Source organism: Trichoplusia ni, chromosome 20, assembly GCF_003590095.1.
Source record: "Trichoplusia ni isolate ovarian cell line Hi5 chromosome 20, tn1, whole genome shotgun sequence".
NCBI lineage: Eukaryota > Metazoa > Arthropoda > Insecta > Lepidoptera > Noctuidae > Trichoplusia > Trichoplusia ni.
Window position 1 is genome coordinate 2308206 of NC_039497.1, and position 3956 is coordinate 2312161.

Sequence of the window (3956 nt, forward strand, 5' to 3'; positions counted from 1 at the left end):
AGGAGCGAAGATATAATGGAAAATGTGGAAAAAACAGGGCAGGTATAAATCATAACTTATATCTTCTAACCGCGCGGACGAAGTCGCGGGCAACAGCTACATATAATAAATGTCGTGTCACGTTGTTTATCCGCGATATACTCATAAACTACTTAACCAATTTTTAAACTCCTGTTGGGGTTTATACTAAAGTTGCCAAACTTGTGCTGTGTACGTGTGCAGCACGCCTTAGTACGTTGGCTCGTCGGCAATCGAATTAACGCCGCCGTCACGCACGGCCGCTCCAATTGATCTCGAGTATAACGTGACGACTCATTAAATCGATGCTTTATTTTAAAATTGAGTTTATTTAAGCTTGCAATATTCTGCAGTTATTGAAAATATATGAAAGACTAGCTGCTGCCCGCAGGCCTGCAGCGGGAACATGAAAACTGAATTTAAAACTATCCTGTGTGTTAATTCTGGTTCAGTGGTTTTTATTTCATTATTATAAAATTTAAAAAATAATAATTCGATGCCCACGCATTATAACAGAAATTAAAACGTATTAAAAAACGGCATTAAAATGTCGTTCTATTTCCACGACGTCCAAGAATTATTACCCATCTGATGAAAGAATGTCAAAGTGATAAAAGTATTAATTTTTATTAACACCTCGTAAAAGTGAGAAGAATATTATCGAAGAAAGATAAGCGGGTTAACGTCAGCCATCTCGATGCTCCTGAACTTTATGGTTAAGCAGAAGAAGAATTTCATCATTTTAAAGTGTCATAATATTGAAAGCATTAAATATTTTTATAACATGCACAAAAAAGTATAATATGAAAAAGCTGTAATTGAGTTTGGGAAATGCGATATTCAATAATATTTGGCGGAAACAGGGACAATGAAATTGTTTGATTAAAAATTTTAAACCTTTATGGAAGTACGAGGAAATTGCTGCATAAAATGAGCTATATAACAAATATATACAATTTCAACGAAACAAACGATCGATGACAAATGACAAATTTCATGTTTTCAGCAGACAACACGTACCTACATAATTATGTATTTGAGCGGACAAATAATATTATCTTCTCGAACCTGTAAGGTTATCTACATAATTTTATAAAAAAATACATCAAAAGTTTCTTTATTTTGCTCTCAATCAGCAACTAAACCATCATCATCAATCAAATACCATTTCAGCAAACAAATAGATACCTAAATAACATTCAGAGCTAACGAAAAGTCTATACCAATCACAGTCCGGTGAGGCGGGCAAAACTGCATGCTCTCCAAAAAAATATTCACAAGCACAACCATTTACCGGCTCTTGATGAAACGCCACTCAAAAACAAAACGTTGTAAACAAAAACGTTACCGAAAAAAATTTTCAAAATGGACGTCTATCGGCTGCCGGTTACAGCGTCACGTTGCTAGCACTATATTAACGAAGGTATGAAATTATTGTCGCAAATTCACGTGCTCGAAACTCGTTTGTCAATATTTTAAATTGTACAGGTAGCTAGTTCTATAGTCAAACGATCCAACCATTCCAAATGGATTTAAGACAAAATAATAACTAAAAACCTTTACACATACTATACTTAGGTACAAGTCAAACTAAGAATCTCTTTTTTTGAGTCGGTTAAGGCACTAAAACCTTCTCCTGAATGAAACGAATACTTTTCTGGAAACCGCATCTTGAGCCAAATGCGTAATAATCGCGGACCAACAGGTCAAACTGAGAACCTTTTTTCTGAAGTCGGTTAAATATTTGATATTCTCGATAAAATGTCTGAGAATATCCTCGAAACACTACCTGTTGAAAAATGTGTGTCGCTTGAACACGAGTAATCCCGCACAAATCCTTTTATCTGTAAAGTCTGCGAGGGTGTTTGGATCGCTCCTATTCGATCTGGAATCTCATCAACCTGTGGAGTGTACTGTCTTACGTTCATTTTTTATGAACCAATGAACTCGAAATATAATTCAGCGCGTGGCGGCAGTCCTCAGCCCGAGGGAGCTGGCTGTCATGTGGCATTTCAGTTTGGTATACACCGGGCACACCGAGATTAAATGAAAAAAGAATGACCCTTATTTTAGTATCGTATCAATACACACCACATAAATACAGGATTGGATATAAATAAATAGTTACATGTCGCAACAATGGGAGGTCTTAACGCTAAGAGCTATCTTTTACGGACAATCTTAGGATGAACTAGGAATGAAGGAGCAACGTTTGTGAGGGTAGGCCGCAGTGCACAATTCAAAATTGAATTTAGGAAATCTTCCTTAAGATGCTGGCACTCAAACCTGCCTAAGTACTGATTTAAAAGGGTAAAAAAAGGTTAGTTTTATAGACGGCCTTGAGTTGGCCTTGCCTTGCCTAATAGATCCATAACAAAATGAAAATAATATTTTCAGTATAAAATATTGATGAGAATACACTAGAATCTAAATTAAACAGTGAACTTTTCAATTTGAAGGTCGAAAATCCAATAAACCTTCTTTCTGCAAAGCAATGAATAATTAATGTTAGTTAATTTATTCCGCGCTCAGTGTACACAGGGGTTTAACTCGAGTGTGGCAGGAGCACGACTCAGACAACTGACTAGCGAGCGATCGATCGCCCAAGGACAATCCAAGGTGGAAGATAATTTCATATAAGACTCGATTCGACGGCAGCTCGGTGAGAAAATTTGATCAAAGATTTTTGCGAAACATTTTGAATATCTCTAGTCTGCTCTAAAATATTCAAAGACGTGCGTAGATGTCTTTTTGCTGATATTTTACACCTTAAAGTGGTTTAGAGCTTGAAGGTTGACAGATTTTGTTTTATGCGCTCGTAAGTTGGTCTTAATTCAAATTAAGAAAGTTGCGCTACCAATCTGTAATTAGTTAAGGTCGAAATATAAAAAAAACTGAAAGAAGGTTGTACTGCAGACTACAAACTGTCTTCTTCATAAATAAAACTAAATAATAATTAAAAACTAAGAAAGTAGCGTTCGTCAAAATCAATTCCAGTCAGCAACCAAGTCCTCAAATCAAAACGAACAAATTTTCAAACTTTAAAAGAAAATTGTTGAAATAAAATCCGATTAAGATTTCTAATAAAACATTTTATCGGAGGCAATGTCAAGTAAAAACCACGGGCTGCCACCAGAGCTTAGAGTAAAATTGTTGTAGAGAAAGCGAGAAAGAAGATCTGTGAATCATATAGCGTTGTCTCAGTCTGCTAACTACAACTCAACTAAAACGTGCCACATTTTGAAGCCTTCTGAAGGTGGTGGTTTTAGGTAGCTACTTTTGGATCATACTCTCGAATGGTTTAAGGTAGATTTAAATGGAATCGGGAGAGAAAATTTTGATCTCAAACGTGGCTGAACACTCTTACAGAATGCGGATTTTGTTTTCCACATTATTGGATAAAAAATAGCCCGTGTAGCGAAAAATCGCTCTTATACTGGTCAGTGGTCAAAAATGTTAATATATTTTTAACTCATCCCCTCGGCCATCTGAACCTCTACATAACCCCTGTAATTGTTTTTTTTTAATTAAATGCACAATTTAAATAAACGTAAAAACGTTAACTGACTAACTCGACAAGAAGGATAATTTGAAATTTGTTCTAAACGGGGGCGTAGCTCAAATGGTAGAGCGCTCGCTTGGCAAGAGAGAGGTACCGGGATCGATACCCGGCGCCCCCAATTTGTAGCTACTTCTTTTTGTGTCATTTTTTAAATATATTATGCATATTTTTTTATTATTTTTAGGGCCGTTTTTACCACCGCCCAGTAAGTTCCTGTTAAATTACTTGACAGATTCTTTTATAGAAAGAATGTTTTTTTTTTCAATTTTCAATTCAGTTAGCAGCTAATTAGTGATTTTGAAATAGACGCTTCATAATACAAAAATACTAGTATATTAAAATAAGAAATGTATGAATAAAATCATTTTGAATTCCG

At 35.5% G+C, this 3956-nt stretch overlaps 1 non-coding gene across 1 annotated transcript; it reads left to right on the forward strand.

Moving 5' to 3' along the window:
• Positions 1–3625: 3625 nt before the first annotated feature.
• Positions 3626–3698, forward strand: Trnaa-ggc. Its single transcript has one exon. It is a non-coding gene; the product is annotated as a tRNA-Ala (tRNA).
• The last annotated feature ends 258 nt before the right edge of the window (positions 3699–3956 follow it).